Source organism: Mus musculus, chromosome 4 (genome assembly GCF_000001635.26).
Source record: "Mus musculus strain C57BL/6J chromosome 4, GRCm38.p6 C57BL/6J".
NCBI classification, from domain to species: domain Eukaryota; kingdom Metazoa; phylum Chordata; class Mammalia; order Rodentia; family Muridae; genus Mus; species Mus musculus.
In genome coordinates, this window is record NC_000070.6 from 43,382,252 (window position 1) to 43,407,752 (window position 25,501).

General features: G+C 47.5%; 1 protein-coding gene and 1 long non-coding RNA gene across 14 annotated transcripts in view; one reads left to right on the top strand and one right to left on the bottom strand.

Moving 5' to 3' along the window:
- The window catches only part of Rusc2 (RUN and SH3 domain containing 2), a 49,891-nt gene that overhangs the window by 5,050 nt on the left and 19,340 nt on the right, over window positions 1-25,501 (top strand). For 2 of the 12 annotated variants that reach the window (XM_011249897.1, XM_006537528.1), the window contains exon 1: window positions 854-1,508. The exons of 4 other annotated variants lie outside the window; for them this stretch is intronic. The gene's annotated coding sequence lies outside the window, so the exon portion shown is untranslated. Of the gene's footprint in view, window positions 1-853; window positions 1,509-1,580; window positions 2,183-18,911; window positions 20,197-24,174; window positions 24,430-25,501 lie in introns of those variants that run through there. 6 more of the 12 variants (XM_030253056.1, XM_006537527.4, XM_006537529.3 and 3 more) reach the window with 6 other exon arrangements.
- On the bottom strand, window positions 12,359-18,639 carry Gm52698. 2 transcript variants are annotated; one of them, XR_003955205.1, is made up of 3 exons: window positions 16,772-18,639; window positions 16,092-16,202; window positions 12,359-15,982 (listed from the first exon to the last, which is right to left on the bottom strand). It is a non-coding gene; the product is annotated as a predicted gene, 52698 (long non-coding RNA). The 2 variants fall into 2 exon arrangements; XR_003955204.1 differs by having other exon boundaries at window positions 17,476-17,757.

Genomic DNA, 25,501 nt, shown 5'->3' on the forward strand with positions numbered 1-25,501 from the left:
CATTGCCAGGGGTCCCTCGGGACGGGGCCTCGGCCTGCCAACCCACCCTGCCCTTCACCAGGCGTCCTGCCTGCCCGCCCCGCCCTCGCGCCTCCCCTCTACAACTCTGGTCCCTGACTCTGCTGCAGACCCTGCTGTTCGGAGGTCCAAGGAACCCTCCAGAAACCCTGCACCAGCCAGCCCTTTAGGCACCATCCTAGGTCCACCCCCAACCGTCTCCTCAAACTGTCCTCCTTCCCCCCCCCCCCCCCCGAGACGCCTGGACCGGCTCGTGCCAGCCATCGCTGAACCCACATCTGAGTCCTCACGGTGGGAGCACAGCTGCCTGTCATCTCGGGCAGTGACCTCAGTGGGTCCTCTGAGCCCTCCGTGCCTTTAGATCCCGGTCCCCAAGTTGGCCCTTGCCTAACGCCAGCTTTATTCCTCTCTCATTCTCACCTACTTTTATCTGAAGAAAACCTTTACTTCGACAGTGCCCAGTTACCACCCTCACCTGCCTCAAAGGACAAGGTGATCCAGTTGTCATAGACTAGCTGTGGATTCCCAAGGTGGCCCTGCAGATACCAAGAGGGCCATGCACTCACTGCTCATTTTTGTTTCCCCAGCCCCCCAGCACATAGTAGCACGAATTAAATACCTTATGGGCAGGTGAATGAATGAATGAATGAATGAGTCCAATTCAGGGGCTGCAGGGCAGGATAGGTGTGCCTAATTACATAAAGCTGGAAGGGGTGTCATTTGGGGGATTGGTTCAGTCTTTTGACCTAGGAATATACAAAATCCACTCATTCTTTCAGTTTCATTTGCATTAGGACTTCTATATACCTACGGTTTATGTTTTGTTTTTTTTTTTTTTTTTTTTTTTTTGAAGGCCATCTTAAGGCTGCAGAGATTCTTATTGGTTAGTTCCTTAGAGGTTACCCAGATAATCTTGAGCTTTGTCAGGGTTACAGCTCCTCTTCCGTGGAGACTAGATGCTTGCCCTGGGGACCAATTCTAGAGCCAGCCCTAGCCCTAAAGTCTGACTCTGTAGCTGGTGCTTCAGGCAGGCTGAAGAAGTGAAGAACTTTGGTTAGGGTCGGGGTTCAGGGATCTATTTATGGTCCAGGCTTTAAGGAAAGTAGGCGGTGTGGGTGGATGATGAAATAATGCTGGTAAACAGTAGCCATTCACAAGCTAGGAAGTATGATCAGGATCGTAGCATCACGAGTTCCTTCCCGAGCCACATAGAACCGACGGAAGCCTTAGTGTGGCCTCAGGGGCCTAGCACCCCTTCCTGCTGCTTGGACACTTAAAGCTTGGTTCCTTGCTGTTTTCCTCGGGTTTTTATATGCTGTTGAACGGCACTTTTGTTGTGGTTTGGTTGGTTGTTTTGTTTTGTTTTGTTTGGCCGGGTCTCACTTTGTAGTCTCACCTTGAACTCAGAGACATCCATCCACTTCTGCCTCCCAAGTGATGGGATTAAAGGTGTGGCCCACCACACCCAATTTGAGCATCACTGTTTGAAGGTAAGCCTGCCTTAGGGTATGTTTTTTCCTTGTCTGCGTCTGCTTTGATTCTCCAATCCTTTGACCAGTCTCTGTAAAATTAAACTTTGGATCACAGAAACTCAGCATGGGGAGGGACTCCTGAGCCAAATTAAGCAATTTGACTTTTTACTTTCCTTTGGTGTAATCAGTGTTTTTTTTAAAACAGAACTTTCTACTTTGTCTGGCCTAGGCTACTTGTAACCCCAGATCAGAACAGTCTAGATTATTGATTTTTCTCCTCAATCCCAAAATGTCAGAGCATTGCCAGATAAGATTGTTGCCCAGTAAAATTTGAATTTCTGTTAAACAACAGGGCCCTATAATTTTACTTGCTAAAACTGGCAACCATAGTTCATAGGGAGGCTTATGTGTTCTATTTTCCTCTCAGGGCTCTCTTGCAAATTTAGGACAACAACTCACCCTTTTCTTCCTGTCTTTCTCTTACTCATGCACAATGACTGTGCATTCTACAAAGAGTCACTTGACCAAGGAGGTCATGCAGTCCGTGCTAGGCTGAGGACAGGATCTGGGAAATGCTCTGGGTGCTCAGTGTTAAGCTTACCCAGAAGGAACCCACGCCCACAGTGGTTTGCAATATTGTTCTTCTGTCCAGTGAGTCCGTCTTACATGGGGAGCACCTTTTGGACGGCCAGGTATTAACTATGCTCTAAGACGCTGGCTTCGGGGTAGAATGGTGGGTGGTGGATTCTAACAAGAATGTAACTGATAGCATATTCTCTGTTGTACCAAAATTACTCTCTTTTTCATTATGGTAAAACTTTATATTGTTGTACAGCCAGCCATCTTCATCCATTCTTAGAACTTTCATCCTTTTACATTTTTATTTGTTTATTTATCTTTATGTGTATGGGTGTTTTGCCTGCACATATATGCACACAGGGAGCCCTAGTAGGCCAGAAGAGGGTGTCTCATGCCCCCTGGGACTGGAGTTACAGATAATTGTGAGCCAGCCTGTGGGTGCTGGGAATCGAACGGAGGTCCTATGGAAGAGCAGCCAGTGCTCTTAATCACTAAGTCCTCTCTTTAACCCTCCTTTTTTTTTTCATCTCCTAAACTGACTCTGCACCAGTGAGACTCACTCCCCACTCCCCCACCTCTCATCTCCTGGGCTCAGCGTCCCACTTCTGGCTCTGGGTTTGACTACTGTGGACGCCACACATAAGTGGAATAATATTTATCCCTCGGAATAATATTTATCCCTCTGAAACTAGATTCTTTTACCTAACATAATGTTGGCTGAGTTGCATGAGTTCTTTACATATTTAACATTAACCTGCCAATCAGATAAGTGCCTTGCTCCCATTCCCTGAGCTGGCTTTTCTTTCTTGATGGTTAATTTCTTGTTTCTTTTAGACAAGGTCTGTTTAGCCCAGGCTGGCTTTGGACTCAGTGTACAGGCCTTTTATTTCTTTGACTAAGTTTATTCCTAAGTATTTTTTTTCTTTTTGATGTTACTATATATGGAATCATTTTCTTAATTTCCATTTTGGGTTTTCATGGTTAGTGTGTAGAAACACAGCTGATTTCTCCCTCCCTGTTAATCTTGTGTCCTGCAACCTTACAGAATTTGTTCTAACTGCTTTTTGTGGGATTTTGGAGGCTTTCTGATAGCGGGATCATTTCATATGGGGATAAAGATAATTTTACTTATTCTTTAATTTGGATGTCATCTACTTATTTATTCATTGGCCTCACTTCTCAGGCTAGGCCTCCTGATAACTGGTGAATAGAGTTGGCAGAGTAAAATGTAGTTAGTCCTAACACCCAGTCCTTGTAGATTTGATGATTTGGTATCTGAGTCCTCAGTTGACACCTAGAAAAAAAAAAAAACTGGACCATTAACTAGCAGTAGAGAATTGTGGGGCTGGAGAAGTGGCCCAGCTATTAAGAGGACTTGGTGCCCTGTTGGAGGACCAGAATTCAGTTCCCAACATCCATCAGACACCCATCAAACCTTACAACCGCTTGTCGCTCCAGCTGCAGGAGTTCTGATGCTCTGTTCTTGTCCTCAGCGAACACCTGCACATACATGTGCATATACACACAGACACACTTACAGTCTTTTTTTGTTTGTTTGTTTTTTTGAGACAGGGTTACTCTGTATAGCCCTGGCTGTCCTGGAACTCACTTTGTAGACCAGGCTGGCCTCGAACTCAGAAATCCTCCTGCCTCTGCCTCCCAAGTGCTGGGATTGAAGGCGTGCACCACCATGCCTGGCTAGTCATGTAATTTTTTTAATCTTTAAAAAACAGAATTGTTGCCTGAAACCCTGTCTCGAAAAACAAACAAACAACAACAACAACAACAAAAAACAAAAACAAAAAAACTAGAATTGTCAAAGAAAAGTCACGTTATAACCTATGTAGTCTAAACAGAACAAAAATATGTAATATATTTTAGAAGGCTTTATATCCCAACAGCTAAGGCCTTTTGTTTTCTTTTATATATATGATTTAAAGATTTATTTATTTTTATTTTATGTGCATGAATGTCTTGCCTACATGTACATATGTATGCCCCATGTATGCCTGGTGCCCCTTGGAAGCTAAAAGAAGTTATAAAAGTTATACGTTGACATGTTGGTGCTAGGAACCAGGCACCTGTAGGAATGGTGCATGCTTTCAACCATGGAAATGAGAGAGGGTGTGGGGGAGAGTGATGGGTTTACCTCATGTAAATGTGTGAAATTGTCAATGACTGGTCTGACCCTCTGCCCTCTTGCTATGTAGAGCTAAACCAAAAAGCTACAGCTGGAGTCTTATGCATAGGATGGCTGAGTATGTTCCAAGGGTCCTAGAATGTTTGTTGCTATTAGTTTTGAGCCACAGTCTACTATGTAGCATGGGCTAGATTTTCTTGCCTCAGCCCCCCAAATTGCTAGGTGTACAGCAAGTACCAGGATCTGGGAAGCTGTTTCTCCCACTGAGTAATGGTCCCAACTAGCCTGAAGAGGCATGGTTGGGTTGGGAGCCTACAGCCTGTGAGTGAGCCCCACAGCTGTGCAGCAGTGGTTTGAGAGAAACATTACCAAAAACTTAGTGCGTATGTCTTAGGGTTTCACTGCTGTGAACAGACACCATGACCAAGAAACGTCTTATAAGGACAACATTTAATTGGGGCTGGCTTACAGGTTCAGAGGGTCAGTCTAGTATCTTCAAGGTGGGAGCATGGCAGCATCCAGGCAGAAAGACATGTTGCAGGCAGAGCTGAGAATTCTACATCTTCATCTGAAGGCTGCTAGTGGAAGTCTGTCTTTCAGGAAGCTAGGTTAAGGGTCTTAAGACCACACCCACAGTGACACACCTATTACAACAAGGCCACACCTCCTAATAGTGCCACTCCCTGGGTAAACAGATACAAACCATCACAGTGTACATACAGTCCTTAATTCCTAGGAAGCTCTTGGTCTGAAATCAGTGAGCTGCACAGAGCTGGCTGTTTCTCCTTTTTACTCTAAGGCCTAAACTCATTTGTCAACTTGTTTTATTTAGGCCAGAGTTAAAAAATGTTTTTCTAGTCATACTCTCTTGTTTGCAGTATGACAACTTTGAGGTTTGGAATAAAAACATATACCATTTAAATATATGTATGCATGTAGATTCTAAGAACTAGAGGGCTCTTGATTAGAGATGTTTTCCTCTAGTTTTACCTAGAAATATGCTTTCAAATTTTAAAATGAGAAAAAAAAATTCCACCTGCATCACTCCTGAAATTGCTGTTGGGGAGTGCAGCATAAGGCCTGGTGCTTACACACCTAAAACTGTGCCTAGGAAAGGGAGCTGCAGAGAGGGCTCGGCAGGGAAGAGCGCTGGCTGCTCTTCCAGAGAATGTGGACTTGGTTCCTAGCACCCATGTTGTGGTTAACAGCCATTTGAGCTCTAGTTCCCGGGATCTGAAGCTTTCGTCCAGCCTCTGCTGGCCTTGCATGCACTTGGTGCATAGACGTAAAAACACCCATATAAATAAAAAATAAAACTTGTTTTGTTTTGTTTTTCTAGACAAGGTTTCTCTGTGCACCCCCCAGCTGTCCTGGAATTCACTCTGTAGCCTAGGCTAGCCTCAAACTCTCAGAGATCCACCTTCCTCTGCCTCCCAAGTGCTGGGATTAAAGGCATGAACCATCACTGCCCGGCTTAAAACAATTTTTTTTTAATATTTATTTTATATGAGTACACCATTGCTCTCTTCAGACACACCAGAAGAGGGCATCAGATCCCATTACAGATGGTCGTGAGCCATCATGTGGTTGCTGGGATTTGAACTCAGGACCTCTGGAAGAGCAGTCAGTGCTCTTAACCACTGAGCCATCTCTCCAGCCCCAAACAAATCTTTTTTTTAACGATCCATAGGTGGGGCACTGCCTGGCTTAAAATAATTTAAAAAACAAAATCCCTAGGAAGGGCAGATGGTGTGGGTTCATGGGCCACCCTGGGAAGTGCTGCTATTCCAGTTGTAATCTCAGCCCCTTACCCTTTAGATCTCACCTGATCAGTGTAAGGGGTTTTCTTGTTTGGTTTTACTGTTATTGTTTTGTTTTGACACATGGTCTCACTATGTAGTCCTAACTGACCTGGAACTCACTATGTAGACCAGGCTGGCCCTGAATTTACAGAGATCCAACTCTCCTTCCTCCCAAGCACTGGATTAAAGGCGTGTGTCACCACCCCAGCTAAAACAAAAATCTAAGAGAAGCTATGTGGAGTGGGGAGGTGGCTGCTCTCATGGAAGACCTGGGTTCAGTTCCCAGTACCTAAGCACCATCTCACAACCACCTGTAACCTCCAGCTCCAGGGGATCTGACACCCTCTTCTGGCCTCCTGGTACCATGGAGAGGTGCTCATACATACATGGTGCAATGCATGCTCATACATACATGGTGCAATGCATGCTCATACATACATGGTGCAATGCAAACATACATACTTGGTACTATGCATACATACTTGGTACCATGCATACATTCATGCATGGTGCAGTGCATGCATACATACTTGGTACCATGCATACATTCATGCATGGTGCAGTGCATGCATACATACATGGTGCAATGCATACATTCATACATGGTACACATGCATGCATACATACATACATACATAAATGGTGTACATGCATACATATATACATGGTGCACATGCATACATATATACATGGTGCAATGCATAAATACATGGTGCAATGCATACTTACATAGTGTACAGATATACATGCAGGCAAACTGTTCATACACATAAAATAATTTTTTTTTAATTTTTGAGGCACAGTCTCACTATTTAGCCATAGGTGGTTTGAAACTCATATGTAAATCAGGCTAGTCTTGAATTTACACAGACAGTGTGCCTCTTCCTCCCAAGTGCTGGAATTAAAGGTGTGTTCTGCCTGGCCATAATGGTAGAAATGGAGTCTCTGAACCCAAGGGCTCTCAAAAACTTACACTCTTACAGTTTTTGAAATTCTAAATTTATTAAAAATGATTGAGGGGCTAGAAAGACGGCCCAGTGGTTAGAAGCACTGGCTGCTCACGCATCGGACCCAGGACCAACTTCCAGCACCCACGCGGTGGTTCACAAATATCTATTACTCCAATTCCATAGACTCTGACGCTCCCTCTGGCCTCTGTGAATACCACCCATGTGCATGGTGCACAGACATACATGCAGGGAAAACACAAGATAACAATCTTTTAAATGTTTAAATGGTTGAAGTTCAAGCCTGAATTGTAGTTATTGAGGGATGTTTTAAATATTCCCATTAACAAATACTTTCCATGCAAAAATTCCTGGAATGTTTGTGAAGGTCCTGAGGCAGGAAAATGACTGGTATTTCAGAAGAGATAACACTGGTGTGGCTGAAAGTATCCCTCATGTTTGCTAACCTGGAGTTCACTGAGATTCTGGGACAAAAACAGAGAGGTAACAGGAAATGAGACCAGACAGTCAAGGATTCAAGAGTTTACGGAAGCCTGGGGATAGCATGTGTCACCAGCATTTAGGAGGCTGAGACTGGAGGGTCATGTGTTCAAAACCAGCCTGGACTGTAAAGGACATTTGAGGTCAGTCCTGCCTCTAGGGCCAGATTCTCTCTCAAAGAAGCAGGAGGGGAGAGTAAGCATCAAATAGAAAATGAGGTACAAAGAAACCTCCTGAGTAGCCGGTCAGTGCCACCTGCTAAAGGTGCTATATAGCATCATGGGTCAGTGCGCATGACCATTTGGCTTCGGTGGATTTAGTTTAATAAACAGTAAGCTTAGTTATGAAGTCACGTAACAGTTTCTAATGAGCAGCAGTCCCCAGCTACTGCCTGCTGCCCTCCTTGCCCTCCAGTGACACTGCTGTTCTGTATTTGTCACTGTTTTGTTTCTGACAGGGCCTCACTATGGAATCCTGGCTGGCCTGAATTTGTTATGTAAACCAAGCTTGTCTCAAAGTCATGAACATCCTGCCTCTGCCTCCCGAGTGCTAGGATTGCAGGCATCTGCCACAGCACCGAACCCCTCTGTCTGCCCTGATCTAATCGTATCTCCTGTCCTCTGATTGTTCCTGCCAAGATCACCAGTGGACTCCAGGTCGTGTGCTACCTACCGTGCCAGAGAGTAACTCCTGCTGACAGCTCCCCTCATTGTTTCCCTAGCTGTGTCCCCATTTTTGAGTAATTCATTTCTCTGTTCCTTCTTTTATTTATTCATTGTGTAGCCCAGGCCACAGCAGTTTCTCTGCTTCCTTCTGAGCACTGAGATTTCAGCACGGACCACCATGCCTGGCTTACAGTCTCAATATGGGGCGGGGGGGGGGGGGGGTCTGATTCTGAGCAGGGCCTGTAGCCCAGGCTGACTTAGAATTCACTGTTCACCGTGTCTCAGATATCTCTCTACAAGTTTTAAAAACCTTTTAACTTCCTAGCCTACCTACCTTCTTCACAAGTCCCAATTAAATTATTATCTTGCACTTACTGTAAGACTTGGTGGTCTGTGAACACTCGTTATCACTGTGTACTTTGCTGTGTAATTTTCAGTACTTTCTGTCTCTCACTTTTTTCCCCCCTTAATTTTCTATATGACTTGTTCCTGAGTCCCCTGAATTCTTTGGCAGAACTGTGAAGACACCTTACAGTGTCATTTTCTAAATGGTCGAGCACGTTTCTTCCTCCTCTGCCCACAGTCTCGCCATGTCGCAGCCTTTCCCTGTGTAAATTCCTTCCAGGCCGCAGCCTAGCCGTCTTCCGCTCCAGGCTTCCCTCGTGCTCCCTCTGGGTCAGGCCCTGTGCCTTCTCCTTTGCTGTAGTTTATATTTCTGTGTGATTGGCATTCACCCTCCTCCACAGCCGGGGCTCTCAGCCTCCCTGATGCTGTGAGCTTTAATACAGTTCCTCGTGCTGTGGTGACCCCCTCCCCCCCAGCCACACATTATTTTCATTGCTACCTCATAACTGTAATTTTGCTACTGTTATAAATCATAATGTAAATATCTGTGTTTCCCAATGGTCTTAGGCGACCCCTCTGAAAGAGTCATTCGACTCCAAGGGGGGTCTCAACCCACAGGTTGCGAACCACTGCTCTGTATGACTATAAACTTTTATCTTTTGCAAGAATTGTTGAACCTTGAGGGAGTCCTCCTCTTGCTTTTCTTCCTCTTCCCCTTCCTCTTCCCCTTCCTCTTCCCCTTCCTCCTCCACCTTCTTCTGAGACAGGCCTCTCTATGTAGCCCTAGCTAACCCAGAGCTTAGACCAGACTAGCCTCAACCTTGCAGAGCTCCACCTGCCTCTGCCTTGTGAGTGCTGAGATTAAAGGCATGTGCCACCACCCCAGCAAGAGCTTTCTAAAGCAGTGCTGTGGAGATATTGAGGGTTGTGTGCTGTTCTGTGTGGAAATAACAGATTTTTCAAGAGAAGCTTGGGCCCCTCCCCCATGGGCTCATGTGGAGGACTCACTGTGTTCTGTTGACAGTGGGCAATTCAGGTGGTTATGTACCTAGCTGTGTTTATTGGATGGGGAGCTCTTGATCTGCAGATAGAGTCAAATTCACTGTACCTTTCTTTCTCTGTGTTCTCTTGGGACATTTCCCATGAGAGAGTCACTTCACAGTTTACAGAGGAACAAAGAACAGAGTTGTGCAGAAAGGTCAAAGAGTGTGACGCAGTCACCTCCTGAGCAGAAAACAGTGGCCGTGATCAGGACATGGCCCCCTGCTCTAAATTAGTATCAGAAGGCAGGAGCAGGAGTTTGGATTCGAGCAAAGGAGATTCCTCATCTATATTTATGATACTTGTAATTTACAGAGCCCTCACTAAATACCAGTCACTGTCTTTGACATCATCTACCTTTCCTCTAACTCTTCCTTCCACCTGTAAGAAAGGTATTAGTATCTCCATTATAAAAACGAAATAGATACATGGCTTGGTGGTTAAGAGCACTTGCTGCTCTTAAGGAGGACGTGGGATTGGTTCCCTGCACCCATGTGGTGGCTCACAATCATCTGTAACTTCAGTTACAGGGCATCTGATGCCCCTCTTCTGGCCTCCAGTGGTACTAGGCGCACGTGTGGTGCACAGACATACATGTAGGTAAAACACCCATATACATAAAAACTTATAAATAAATAAATCTCCAATTTTAAATGATTTGACACTGAGACTAATCATATCCCTGGCCTAGTGCGATGGGATTTGTCCTTTGTAGAATCGAAAGCAGACATGGTGGTACACAACTGTAGTTGCAGCTGCGCAGGAGGCAGAGGCAGGAGGATCACAGTTTCTGTTCAGCTTCACCTATATAGCAACAACCTGTCTTAAGAAAAAGGAAAAACAGCCAGATCTGGTGGCACACGCCTTTAATCCCAGCACTTGGGAGGCAGAGGCAGCTGGATTTCTGAGTTCAAGGCCAGCCTGGTCTACAAAGTGAGTTCCAGGACAGCCAGGACTATACAGAGAAACCCTGTCTCAAATAAAAACAAAAACAAAACAAAACAAACAAACAAAAAAGGATGAGCAGGGCTGGAGAGATGGCTCAGTGGTTAAGAGCACTGACTGCTCTTCCAGAGGTCCTGAGTTCAGTTCCCAGCAGCCACATGGTGGCTCACAACCATCTATAATGGGATCCCATGCCCTCTTCTGGTGTGTCTGAAGACCGAGACAGTGTGCTCACATACATAAAATAAATAATTCTTTTAAAAAAATATATTGGGGCTGGGGAGATAGCTCCATGCTCAGGAATACTGGCTACTTTTAGGGAGGACCCAGGTTCAATTCCCAGCACCCACATGGCAGCTCATAGCTGTCTATAATTCTAGTTCCAGGGCTTCCAACACCTTCACACAGGCATACATGCAGGCAAAATGCCAATGCACAGAAAAGAAAATTTTAAAGAGAGGGGGGGGGGTTTAGCTGGAGCTGGTGAGATGGCTCAGCAGGTAAAGGCTTTTGCTGCCAAGCCTGAGTTGTCAGTTGCCAGGAACTGAACTCCCTGGAACCCACTTGTTGGAAGGAGAGATTTAACTCCCGAAAGTTGTCCTCTGACCTCCATAAGCAACCCATGACATACCCTTATACCCCGCCCCCCCCCATACATGTATTTTTAAAAATATGCTAGTTAGCTGCTGGACAAAACTGAGTGTGTGTGTGTGTGTGTGTGTGTGTGTGTGTGTGTGTGTGTGTGTATACACTGTACACCCACACCCACTGTGTATGCACACATGTTCATGTGTACCTAGGTGCACATTTATGTGCAGTTAGACATATGTGTATATCTGTGTGTGAGACAGAATGACCTAAAGAGTTGTTTCTCCTCAGAGAGATGTGGTCTCTCACCAGCCTGGAACTTGCCAGTTAGGCTAAGCTCTGTGTTTCTGCCTCCCCATCCCAGGATCACAAATGCACACTAGCTTGGCTGGCTTTTTATGTGGGTTTAGTCAAACTCACATTCTCATAGTTGTTCAGCATGCACGTTAGGGATAGAAATATTATCACCACAGCTCCAGAACTATCATATATATGAATCTGTGTGTCTACATATGCTTGTGTGTATACCTATATATTAAAGATTTATTTATGTTAACTGTATTGTATGAGTGCTTGTTTGCATCACGTACATGCATGGTGCCTATGGAAGCCATAAGAAGACATCAAATAATCCCCTGGAACTGGAGTTGTGGATGGTTGTGAGCTGCCACAACGTCAGTGCTAGGAACATCCCCAGGTCCACCATAGCAAGCGATCTAACCACTGAGCAACCTCACCAGCCCACTTTATATTTGTCCATGTTCATTACTGAGAATTGAACCCAGAAACATATACAGGCCAGGCAAGACCTCTCTGAATTCATTCCCAGAGACTCCTAAGATTTAACTGTTTGGTTGCTGCCATCCCCAAGGCCTAAATGATCATTTGCATATTCATGTTTCAGTAGCCATGCCTGAAACGGGAAGGGTGTATGTCTCCCTGAAACGGAAGGATGGCTGTGTACCTGCCGGGTCCCAGTTGCTGTGCTGCTGGGCTGGGCTGCTGGATCCCCAAGATCCCACCTCTTTTGGAGTGGGCACTGAAGGCCTGACACCAGTGGACTTTGTTTTGGCAAAGGGGCTTGTCCTTGTTGTGAGGTTTGTCTGTAAGCGGGTTATGCAATATTCCGTCCCCACATGAGCCTGGTGGGGCTGCAGTTGGCAGTGGGGGTGAAGAGTCATGTTCCCCATGCCAGAACCTCCCTACCTCTAGAGACCGCCCTAGTATAGGTTAGCTCAGCCCTTCCTTGAAATTCTAAACAGTCTGAAGAGTCCTCCAGATGGAGTTGGAAAAGCTCCCAGCGAGGACAGCGGCCTTATGTAACTTTGTAGACTGCCCTCTTCCCCTCGCTGCCCTTTTAAGGAAAAAGAAAACAAAATGTTCCTCGACCAGTGCTGGACTTTCTGACACGCAGCCTGCATTCCTTCCTCACTACTCAGCAGCCTGCATGAACAGCTAACGGCAGAATTGAAGACTGGGAGGTTAAAGGGAGGGAGAGGGCGGAAGGAGGAAGGGACGTGGAAGCTGGAGGCCGTTCTGGGTCTCACACTGCAGCTCCAGGCCCGGCCGTGGAAGTGGTCCCTGGGATACTTCCGCACATCCCAGAAGTCAGCTGGTCTTTCCGCTCCAGCATTCCCACACCCCAGCAAGGAGAACCGGAGTCAGACTGTATTTGTGATAGCTGCAGTCCAGTCCAGAGAAAGACATCTTCCAGTTTAGAGAGAGAGATCTAGCCTGACATGTACAAGGTCAGGACGAATTCTAAGCATACCTTGTGTCAGGCTTTAGGCTAGGTTAGGTGGCTACAGAGATGGAGATGCATGCAGCCAAAGAGGAAGGAAAACAGTGTAGAGCATCGTTAAGATGGGTTATAGCCCTTAATATGCTCATGGTTTTATTTCTCTTGTAAGGAGGACCACCAGGGTTGCCTTCATCTGAGAACTATCATGTGCTAATCAAGGATTCGAAAAGCTATAGGAAAATTTGAAGGACGTGTAGGTGTTATCTAGACAACTCCAGAGCAGGTTCTAGATAGCACAGAGGTGGTAGAAACCACAGGGCAGAGGGTGAGGCTGAAGAGATTGTGAAGGGCCAAGTATACCTTGAGAAGTTTGGGTTTTATAAAAACCTAAATGTACGTAATTGTACAATTTACAAAGCACAGTATGGTACTTCTCTGTATTTACATACTGTAAAATGGTCAGGTCAGAGTAATTGGCATGCCCGTCACCTTAAACATTTGCTAAAGTCCTCTCTGGTAGTCATTTTGAAGTATCCAGTCAGTTATTCTGTTAAAAGTTTTTAAGCAAGAGAATAATGTGATAGACGTCATTTTAAAAGGATGATTCAAGGTTTCGGGTCAGACATTGTAAAGATTCAGACAAGCGATAATTATAGGTTGCTCTTCATGGCAATAAAAATGGAGAGCTGGTGGACAGGATCATAAAGACTTGAGTCTTGAGATGTAGCTGGACATCTAAAGTAGAATATGTATTAGTAACAGAAACCCAAACTGGGCGACTTTGGCAAAAGGAAGAGTTTACTTCTACACAGCAGCTGCAAAACTCCAGTCCTGGCCTGGGAGGCATTCCATAGCCACTCACCATCCCCAGCAGGGTTCTGTGCTGCTTCCCCCGGGCCATCTTTATGGCCCTAGATGGTCGCTGTACTCATCACACCTGCCCTGGAAGCACAGGGAAGAGAGGAAGGATGCACTATCCATTACGCAGAGACTGCCCCAGGCTGCATACTTCCTCCGCAAGCATGCTCAGGGCTGCAAGGGAAGTGGGAGCGCAGAATTTAACCTGGACAACTCGTACTCAGCCCGAGAAAGAGTAAGGACGAATATTTGATTGGCAGCTAGCAGTCTGGGCTTTGGGAAGGTAGAAGATTGATTCAGTTCAGCCCAAAGTATGTACAAAATAGAGAGGCGACACCAAGCTCTTGAAGAGACTTCTTTAGCCACGAGGCAAAGGTGAATATATTTACATTTTGTTTTAGTCTTCTGAAATATGAGTTCAAATAAGCCACCAGGCTGAATGAGAATATAACTGTATTGATTTGAGGTCAGTCACTACTATAGGACTGCCATGCTGGTGATTTTTAATATCTTGTCGTTTATTAATAGTCATATTATTGCGAAGGGCAAACCAATAGATTGCTGCCATTTTACAACAAAATCTAAACAAATCTCGAGGCATTTACTTAGTGTTCCTGTCCTCCAAGAATTTGAGCAGTGTATTAGCATGGTGAGGACTGGCCAGAGTGAGTCAGTCCAGAGCTCCCAGCCCAGCTCTATGGTTGTGAATAAACTTAATCCCAGACAGTGTGGGTTTCCCCAGCTGTAAATTAGGGCTAGAATATCTACTCTGCATAGCTAGTTATTGTGACAATTAGAAATGTGTTTATGACCAACAGCTAGCACTGTGGGTCGCATATCTAGTAAGTCACCAGTAACGCTATGAGGATTAACTATAGAGCTGTCAGCCATTTCTTTCTTTGCAGTATGCAGTACCTGGGGATATAAAATTCCAAAGATTCATAACCAGTTCCACATCTCTCATAGGCTGCTTCAATAGCAGTTTGGTTCCTATTTACAGTGTCTGGAACTATTTATGATAGCTCTTACATTCAGGCAGTCCTGTCTCTGCTCAGAGAGACCTGAACCCTACCCTTGGATTTTTCGTCCATATTTGCTGTATGCAACCCCTCTTTCTGTCCTGACCCATAGCATCCAGGGAAGTCAGAGGGAGGGATGTCCCCGAGGACTTGAAAACTGGGAGTGGAGGGAAAGGCCCTGTGGGAGCACAGAGTGGGTTACCAAGCAGAATTAGAGAGATGGTCCAGGCTCCTTCTGCACTCTAGAGTGGTAAAGCAGTAATATCTGCTGTCAGCCATGTTCGAAGAAGAAGGAAAGTTTTTTGGCACACCCAGCACAGGCAGAATTCCTAGATACCCACCTTACATAAAGAGGCCTTTAGGATCTAAAACAACATACATACATACATACATACATACATACATACATACATAATACATAATACATAATACATAATACGTACGTACGTACATCCATACATACATGCATACTTACATATGTTTATACTTATGTATGTTCATACATACATGCATACTCAATCTAGATATGGGGTCAGCAAATTATACTCCAAGCCATGGTGGTTTTGCTATGCTTTTACTGGGAGTAATTTTTACTTTTTTGTTTGTTTGGTTGGTTGGTTGGTTGGTTTTATCAAGACAGGGTTTCTTTGTGTAGTCCTGGCTGGCCTGCTCTATAGACCAGAATGGCCTCTAACTCACAGAGATCCATTTGCTGCTGCCCCTGCCTTCCAAGTACTGGTATTAAAGGCATGGTGATTTTACGTTTTTAGAGGGTTGTGCATTTCAAATTTTCTGACAGTAAAATTCAAATTTTCTTACTACAAATAAGGATTAAGTATTTGGGGTGATATTAATTTATCTGATCTACTTATTCCACATTGTATTCATAAACCATGACGTCACTCGGAACCCCATAAGTCTATGACTATAAATGGTCAATTTAACAATAAAATGTATTTTACAAAGAAAAACCCAAGAGTGCATTGTAAAACTATACTACCCATAGAGACCAAAATATCTGCTCTCTGGCCCTTTCTGAATTGAGTTTGCTGGTCCCTAGGGCCCCTTCTCCAAAGGCAGGTAGGTCGGTATCGTTAGAGCAGGCAAGGGAGGTTTGCAGGTCTGTTTGGAATCTCAGAGAAGGCAGTGGCAGTAAAAGTGCATCCGTATCAATGAGAAATAGATGTGTAGAGGCCGGGCCAGCTGAGGAGTTGCAGGACAGAGAGCGAAGGCTTGTGCTGGGCTCAGGGTACAGTGCTGCCTTTGTTCAGCCATCAGTGTTGCTTTCTGGGGCCTTTTAAACTAAGGCCAGCGAGTCCTGCTGCCAAATGTACATCAATTGGAACATTAGCCTCACACCAGTGACCTGGGTCACCACAATCAAGAGAGTTAGGTTTGTGACTCCTCCATAGAGCAAGGGGGTGGGTTACCTGCTGCTTTCCCATCTCTGTCTTCTTTCTCACATGTTAGTGCAGTCACTGCCTTCATTGCTAAGCAGGTTCTTAACCATTCTCCTGCCAGTCTTGAGTACGGCCACTGTCCTAGAAGAGAGAAAAGCCCAGGAGTAAGCCATGCCCTGTGGTATTCTGACTGCGTGAATAATTACAGTTCTCAAGTACTTTGCTTCAAATACTTTATTTCATAAAACGTTTACATTTCCTGAATTTTTTTTTTTCAAATCTTGCTCTTGCTTCACACCAGAAGATAACTACAAGGAGAGCCTTTTCCAGGTGGCAAATCTGGAGCTTGGGAGGGCAGATACCTGCCCCATGTGACCCAGCACATCAGAGGGAACATCTAGAAGGAAAGCAGTGTTTCTCTCCTTGGGGCAGCCTGCCGTGATCTTGGGCACTCTAGCCTCCAGAGGAAGCTGAGCTCAGACACCGGATCAAATCTGGTTATCTCTGGGACTGCTTTGTTGTGCTTAGTGATCAGCAAGATTGTTTGCGCCTTGAGTGACCCAGAAGGAATGTACTGACTGAGTTCACACCCTGGCTCCTTAAGGCAGCCGGGTGTTCCCTGAAGTGGCTGTGAGTCAGGCAGAACTGAGAGGTGGGAGAGCTGTGGTTCCTCTGTGCTCGTCTGATGTTTTGCACCTCAGCATTCCTACCTGACGCGTGACACATTTTTATCATTCTCCATCCGTCTGCTGTGCGATGAGTTGCTTCGTTAGGCAAGTCTAGAGCTATTTACACGAGCTGCCCAGCTGTCTGCTTCCTGTCAGCCTGGTGGGGCAGGGAGGTGATGGAGATAGCCTTGGGGCTCCTCTTGGCTGTAGTCGGCTTATGTACGGTTACTGGGACCCCGCTATAGGCCTTGGGGAAGAGGTGACGTGGGCGCTGGCTTCTGGCCAGACAGCTGGCTTCTTGGTGGCTCTAGCCAGTGGTGCGCTGTCGGAACGCAGCCCTGCTGGCACAAATTTCTAAGAAATCTGATGTTCCTACTGGAAACCATGCAAATCAGAGTCGGACAGTCTCAGCCTGTTCTTTGTCCCCGTGCCCTATAATATTCTCCCGAGTATTCCTTTTCTTCCTCTCGTCAGCACACGCGGCCGCGGCACTAGCCTGTGACTTGTGACAAGGTCAAGCTTGGGGACGTTGAGTGGGGACCTTCCCTGACTTTGTTTCGATCACTTCTATACAGCCAGCGTGTGCGCGTGCGCGTGCGCGTAAGTCCTGACCAAGACAGCTCATTAGCTCTTCCTGACTGAGGGGAGTGCTCGGGGCAGCAGCTATCAGTTTGAGGTCCGTGAGATCCCACAGTCTTGGGACTAGACGCCTGTTCGGGACATCTGCCTCTGCCTCTTCCACTTACCTGTCTGCTAAAGCCAAACTGTTTTCCACAAAGCCAGCTTCCTCCAGAACTCAACTTAGCAACCTGAACTAGCCTGAGGCCACTCCCAGAGTAGGAAGCTGCCCTACATTTGGCCAGTAACCAGTAGAACTTGATACTGACGCCGGAGTGTTAAAAATAAACACGAAGTACAGTTCTGTCTTAATCCACGGCCATCGGAGCTGCTATTATTAGTCTGTAGGCCAAACAGGCAGCTGTGATGTGCACACAACAGCCTAGAGAGACCTCTCCTGCCATCTTGGGATCAGACAGCCCCTCCCCTTGGCCGAGCACGTATGAGAAGTACGTCATTCTGGGAACGTGTTAGAGCAGGTAACACTAGAGATAGGATGGATGGAGAGTCCAGGGAAGCCGGCCAGCGTAGATGTGATGGACACGGGATCGTGGACCCAGTCTTAGTGCAGGGGAGAAAGAGAAGGGGCATGACTGTTCTTCCCTGGTCTGTTTTTGATATTGGAGATAGTGTCTCTCAGTCCAGACCGGCCTGGAACTTGCTATGTGGCTGAGGACAGCCTGCCTCTCTGTAGCACTAAGGATACCAGCGTGCATCACCCTGCCAGCTTATGCCTTTGGCTGCTGGAAGACTTGCCCACAAGTGCCTTAGACCTAAAGGCTTCAGATTTTTCTGGAAACTGGGAAGAGAGAAAAGAAACAACCACACTAGTCATCTGCCACAGGCGGAAGAACAGTGGTGCCATATTGCCGAGCACGTACGTCAGGTACGACGTGTGCTCTCCACCTTAGTTCTTCCTCCAGCCTCTGAGGGAGTGCCACAGCAGTTTACAGTCCGAGGTTGGGTGAGGTTGACTGACTTCCCAGAGTTCCAGGGCTTTGACAAGCCATGTGTCAGATTGGAACCTCTGCCATCGTTGTTACAGAAATTCCTTGCTCTGTACAGTTCAGAACCTAACCCCTTGAATCCTCAGGACAGAACCCAACAAGTGACCGAGAGCAAAACTTACACCAACCTTGGTCTTGTAACTAAAGTAAATACCATTGCAGTGTCTTTGCTGATACTACAAAGATCGTCCCCAGCGTTCTCCCCAAACTCAGAGAGCTGGACTCTGGGAGCTGGTGCCATCTAAACTCTACTGGAAAATAAGGCACATCCTGGAAAGTCCCAGAGCCCCTGTCCCCACTGCTGAGAAGATAGCCAGACTGGAACCTGGTTCCCTTGGGCAGTGAACCTGAGATGGCAGTCACACTGGGGGGGGTGTGTAGGGAGGGAGGGGGGGGCTATGGGGAGGTGCACTTGGAGATTTCCTTGAAAGGCATCGAGGCTTCCCTCTGCTCTCTCTCCCACCTCCCCCACGCGGGTCCCACACATGGTGTGTGTAATTCAATCTGGATTCCTCTCATAGCCCCTTCTCTGTGCACATGTGCCCTTTTATTTACAGCTCTGGACAAGCCGATTGGCTTGCTGCCGCCGTCTGGGAGGAGGGGGAGCAGAGAACACTGGGATGTGGCTTCTCAGAGCCTGGGATCCAGGAGGCACTGTCAAAGGATTAGCAAGGTGTTGACCACACTGGGCAGTGGAGAAGCAGCTCAGGGGCCTTATTTGATCCGGCCGCCTTACTCTCCTGCACGTTAGTACTTAAGAACTTTCTCCGAGCAAAGCAGGCCACACTGGGCTTCAGTACCCCCTGTTCCTGCCTTGGTGGTTTCTGGCCTCCTCACTTCTGCTTCCGGCATTGGGAGACTTTATCCTGAGGCCTCGTTGACTGCCGCACCCCTCCTCTGAAGAGCTCAGTCTGTCAAGGTAGGACTTGAGTCTCGCCTAGTCTCCTGATGCCCTCCTTCAACCTGTGCTTGAAAGAAAGAGGACTTGCAGCGGGTTCTCAGTCTCCAGAGGCATTGCTGGGACATCAGAAGCTGGCACTCGAGAGTGAGGAAGGCATGTCTGCCCACACATTCAGGCTAGGATGCTGAGGGGCCCGAAGGTGCCTGTTTACTGACCCTGCCTGGGAACCTTCCCTGGAGTCAGGATTTGGATTTGGTTTACTTTATAATTATCCTGAAAGGGACCACAAAAGTGAGCAGGTGCTGGAAGCTGAGCTAAGGAAGGGTGACGGGCTGATGGAGAAAGCCGTACACGCTGGCTAGATCGGTAGAAAAGACGGATTTTTCTAGGTAAAATCCCTTCCCTGCAACAAGAGACTCTGGAGCAAAGCTAAGATTATTATTGAGTTTTTATGAAACAAAGAAAATCGACTCTTGCTCAGCGCCCAATGTGGTTTGTTCTATCCTGGGTGTAATTGCCCAGGGCTGAAGTCTCCATTCACTGATTGGGACCTTGGGAGCTCTCGTCGATGAGGAGACTAAGAGGCCTGAAACCAACCGGGTGTGAGGTCTGCCGTGGTTTCTGTTGGTGATGGTTTAAAGCTGCCTGTACACTGTCGGTTCATATAGGAGCAGACAGACTTAGGGGAAGGAAGGTATAGCCACACCAGGTTGTCCTGTTCGGCTACAGAGCCAGGCCTTTTGCCGAGTGTTTGACTTATAGAGGTGGCAACATACACGAGCCCAAAGCAGAACAACTTCTGTGCTTCGAAAGAGGACGCTATATTGGGGAGGTCTAATGAGGAAGCAGCTGGTGTGTCTGGGACAGCCCTTCCAGAACACTCCCAGCATTCTGGCCAGCCTTGTTTGGAGTCCAAAATAACATGAAACCAGTTACGAACAGTAAGTATCCCTGTCAGCTAGGAGCAGCTACACTCTGCCAGACGACCTTGGGGCGTTGGCTAGGCTACCCTTCCCTTTGTAAAAGCAGACTCCCGAGGTCATGGCCAGGTGTGCTCAGACATCTGGCAGCTTGTTTATTCTCCTTTTAACTTAGTCACCCCAGTCAACGACAGCTACGGTTCTTAAATCAGCAAATTCTTTGAGCTTGTCTCATATATTTCCTATAGGAAAGTCGGCACCTTCATCTAATCTCACAGAACAGGAACACAGAACCTCACAGCCAGGGAAGGTGGTTCTTTTATAAACAGTTGATTTAGGAGCCACGAAGAAAGATGACTTGTTTTGAATAGTTTTGTATGTGTTTGTGTGTGTACATATGTGGAAGAATGCACGCGTGCATATGCACGTAGAGGCCAGAGATCCGTCTCGGGTGTGTTCCTCAGTCACAGCAAGGTAAAGACCTTATTGTTCTGAGGCTGGGTTTCTACTGAACATGGGAGCTAGACTGTCCAGCAAGCCCCAGGGGTCCTCCTTGTTCCCTGGCTCAGGAATTGCAGACCATCAAGCTTGGCCTCGCACATACATGTGCAGATCTGAATCTGGGCTCTCAGACTCACATGTCACTGACTGGGGGTCTTTCTGCCAGCTAACCATTTCTTTCATGATTCATATTCCTTTTTGTTTTTTGTTTTGTTTTGTTTGTTTTGTTTAGAGACAGGGTTTCTCTGTGTAGCCCTGGCTGTCCTGGAACTCACACTGTAGACCAGGCTGGCCTCGAACTCAGAAATTTGCCTGCCTCTGCCTCCCAAGTGCTGGGATTAAAGGCGTGCACCACCGCTGCCCGGCACGATTCGTATACTAACAAACCATGTTCAGTCCTAACTTTGCCTTTAACCAGATGTTTCTGGATTTTTCCCTATGAGGAGCATAATCCCTCCGAGTTGTAGTCAGAGTCCCCACAATCGGGAAAGAAGGTTGTCAAACATGGAGGTTTAGCGTCCCATCTTCAGCCAGGAGCAGATCAGTTTGGTGCATTAAGGCTGGAAAAAAAATGTTGAAACCCTCGTTCTGACACTGGTATCACTTCCCCAATCATGGTGCTGCCCTGGCCACCCCAGAGCCGTATTGGCAATGATCTTAATAAAACTATGAGACCCTTAGCTTAGATAACGATTCCAGAGTACCCCCACAGTACCTTGTACAGAATAGGAGTCATGTAGATGCCCACAGTGTGACCTTGGAGATGGCTTGCTTGGTAGAGTACTAACCCTGTGAACATGAGTCGCTGAGTTCAAACCCTTAGCACCTGTGTAAAGGCTGAACCCAGTGGCGTGCCTGTAACCCCGAAAGTAGAGGAGGCAGAGACAGGCAGGTCACTGTGACTTGCTGACTAGCTAATTTTGCTCGACTTGGTGACATGTGAGCGTGCACCCACCAAACCCTGCACACAAACACACATGCATACAGCATTCATACAGAGACTGTAAGGTCTTGGGATAGCCAGCAGGTTGGTTCTATAGGTAAGGGTGCTTGCCACCAAGACTGACAACCTGGGTTTAATTCTTGGAGTCCACACAAGGGTAGAGGAGAACTGACTCCTTGAAAGCTGTCCTCCGGCCTCCATTTGTGCGCATGGCGGCGCATGCGTGCCCACACACCCCCCAAATGTAAAAGAAAAATGCTTCTAGATCAGGAAAATACAGTTTATCATAACTTATTTTGATTTGTCTTAATGTGAGCATTTGCTATTAGATCAGTCATACAGTTTGAGGTGACATGGCCAAATGCAGGTTATTGCTGAATGGAATAACATAAACAGAAGTCCTCCCTTATTTCCAGATAAGTTCCTTGAGGTGAAAGGTCAGCAGAGTGACCTTATTGGGAAAGGTCAGGGACAAAGGTATACTGAGACGACACACAGTCCTCACTTCTGTCCCTCTTTGAAACAGGGTCCTGCAATGTAATCCAGACTGACCACAAACTCGCAGCGAAAGCAGATGCCCCTCAGCTTCCCAGACGCTAGGGTCACAGACGCTGGGGTCACTACACCTGGCTCCTTGGGCACCAGGCATGCAGTAGGGCTGGGTAGTAAGTAACAGCATGATCTGTGGTGTGCTAAACTAAAGGAATCATGGAGTGTGTGTCGCTAGCTCTGCAGGCTCGGGGTCGTCTGCCTCACAGATATTTTCGGGACAAAGACCCTGGGCCCAAAGTTCTCATGGGAATCAAGTAGTGAGTACTCCATGCTCTTGATCACAAATGGCACTGCTTAACCTACAGCAAGCCCCAGAAGTAGTCTCTATCAGCTCCAGAAAAGGCCAGCGCCCCACACCTACCGTTTCAGCCATGCTGAGAGGGCTGCTACTGGCTGCTCAGGGTTGTAAGCTCCTCCCTTTTCCGGCTTCTCTTCTTCATTGTTTGCTTCTTTGTAGGACCAGGGGCTGTTGATCCTCAAGCGAGTCAAGGTTAGACCTCTGTAATTCAGCTCAGGTCAGCATGAAGTCAGGAAACACACAGGTCTCAGGAGCGCGGGGAAGATGCAAGAACGGAAGTAGATGAATGTGAAGGCGTGCACCTGGAACCCCAGCGCTGCCTCTCAAGGCTTCTTGAGACCTGAAATCCAGAGTCTTCCCGGTAGAGTGGAGATAGCATAGTCAGCCACCATACCATGGGTTCTACGGCCCACAGATTCAACCAACCATGGAGGAGAAATATTCAGGGGAGGAGAGCTTGCCTGGGACACATAAAGCCCTCAGTTCAATTGGAAATTTAGTTGGGGGAGTAAAGGAAACAGTTCAGAGCAAAACCAAATAAATGCGCATGACTCATTGGGAACCACAGCGCTCACCAGGAAGGTGGCTGGTTGGCTGGTTGGTTTTGTTTTGTTTTGTGGAGTTTTTGAGACAGGGTCTCTCTATGTAGTTCTGGCCACCCTAGAGTTCTCTATGTAGACCAGGCTGGCCTTCGACTCACAGACATCTGCTTGCCTCTACCTCCCAAGTGCTGGGATTAGAGGCATGTGCTGCCATGGTTGTCCTGAAAGCTGCTGTTTTGGAGGGTGGCATCAGTGAGCAGCGACAGATTCCACTTACACACCTGGCTCGTGTGTGGTCTGCTACTGCGCGGTTATCCTCACAGAATGGCCCAGAACTCGAGAGAGGAAGAGGCAGGTAGTTCAGAAGGTCCACAGTTGAAGCGAAGGCTCTAAGAACCCAGTCCCTTTCCTTTGCCTGCCTTCCTGTGGGAGAAGGAACTTTCCAGACTCTCTGCCTGGTTAAAGGGAATCGACTCCCTTACAACCCTGGTCGAACCCAAGTCCGCAAGAACCAAAAACTGATGTGACAGGCTCAGCTCCGCTTAAACTGTTAGACCCTCTGAAGAGCCGGGAGACCAGCTGAACCCTGGGTTAGGGAGGTGGCCTGCAGCCACCCAGACTTGGAGCATCAGAGCCACCTGCTCAGAGAAGCCCCCTGTGGCCCAGGGGCTTCCTTCAGAAGCCTACGCAGAGGGACCCTGGAAACCCAGCACTGAGATTGGGCCTTGTGAAAAATGCCGGTGTTGTTTAGCTGGTGGAATGCTGATCTGTCGCTGGGAATATTGTTTTGTTTAGTGTAGCCTCTGGGTGGGGCTTCCAAAATCTCCTTCCAGGATGACCCTCCACCCTAACCCAGCTGGAAACCTAACTAAAGAAAAAGCTGGGAAACACGCAGTCATTCACTGCCTGAGTGGGAGGAGTGTGTGTGGGGGGGTGCTTCTAGCCAAGGTCGGAAAGGAGCGGCCTGAGAAGGGAAGGAAGGAAGGAAGGAAGCGCCCAGGCTCTGCCCAGACTTCTTCCAACACTCAGGACCCAGGAGAAGCTAGGCTCGGCTCTCCCTGGGTTTTTATGCTGCTGTCTGGAAAGTCTCCGTCTTCCAGCACCTACTGCCCCCTGTGGCTGACTTCTCTCTCTACGCCCCTCCCCCAGACTAACAGGCCGAAGGGACCGACCTGGAACTGAGTGGCTGCACTGTGGGCTTGCCTGCTCCTTTCCCTCCCCATCCCTCCCCTTAGTAGCAACGTCACCGCAGCCCAGCCGCCGTGGCAGCAGCAGCAGCAAGAAGACAGGCTGAGATTGCGCAGCCTCCCTGCATTAGCTCGGGATGCCATTGTACTAACAGAAATCAGATCTCAGGGTATCAGCCCGGTCCCCCTTGTGCGATCTCGAGGACCAGTGATTCAGCTGCCATTGTCGAGGTAGGGCGCGACGGGCGTGCAAAAGGAACGGGAGCCACCAGGTCCAGCTCGAGGCTCCTTGCAGAGGAATGGCTCTGGGGTGGGGGGTGGGAGGTCACTGCTGGCAGAGGCCGGATCAGCATCAGCATCTGGGCTCTGGCTTCTGAAGGGTGGCTTTGTCTTTCGGAAAGGGAGAGTGACAGCAAGCGGAGACAAACTCATCTCTGCATGCATGCATGGGCCGGGCAAGAAAGAGGCTTGGGCTGATGCTATCTATCTGTGCTGTTTGGTCAAGAAACAAGATCCTTTTCTCTTCCTTCCTTCCTTCCTTCCTTCCTTCCTTCCTTCCTTCCTTCCTTCCTTTCTTTCTTTCTATCTGGGTATTTCTAATGAAGCTGCTGTAGCTGCAGCTTTCAAATCTGGACACAAAGGCTGAATGGGTGGAGACCCTTCTACAGCTCGTGGAAGTTTATGCTGAAAACCATGCAGGAATCTATGCATTCTTATCCAGAAGGTTGGGTGGCTTTTCCTCCCCACACATGCATACTTGTATGCACACAGACATATCCATTGTAGAAGCTGCCAGGCTCTGGGATTGGTTGCAGTAAGAATGAATGCAAATGCCCTACAGCGTATGGAGAGAGGGATGCTGAAGGCACCTGACCTCTTATGTTATACTCAGCCCTGCTCTACAGAGCAGCTTCCTAGCAGGAAGGGACCAAAGCACAAGCTAAACCAATGCCCCCTGATCCACCATACCGCCCTCTTCCCTTCGTCCTGCCCTAGAGAAGACTGTCAGCCCCACAGAGGCTCTCCGAAGGACCTCAGGTCAAGGTCAGATCACTAAAGTATAACAATGAATGCCTTTGCCTCCCTCCCTGCTAGCTCTGAAGAAACCAGAAAAGCAGCAACTAGGTACTGTGACCAACAGAGGGATGCTGTTGGGTGAACAAAGACAGGAAGCGGCCTTCTGGAGTTGTCTTGCCCGTAGGCAGACAGATCCTTAGCCCTGTTTCCACCATTCACCCGGTAGTCAACTTGGAGATTAGACGGGAGTTTTACAATGTGTGACTGGGCATTTCGGGAGTGTCCT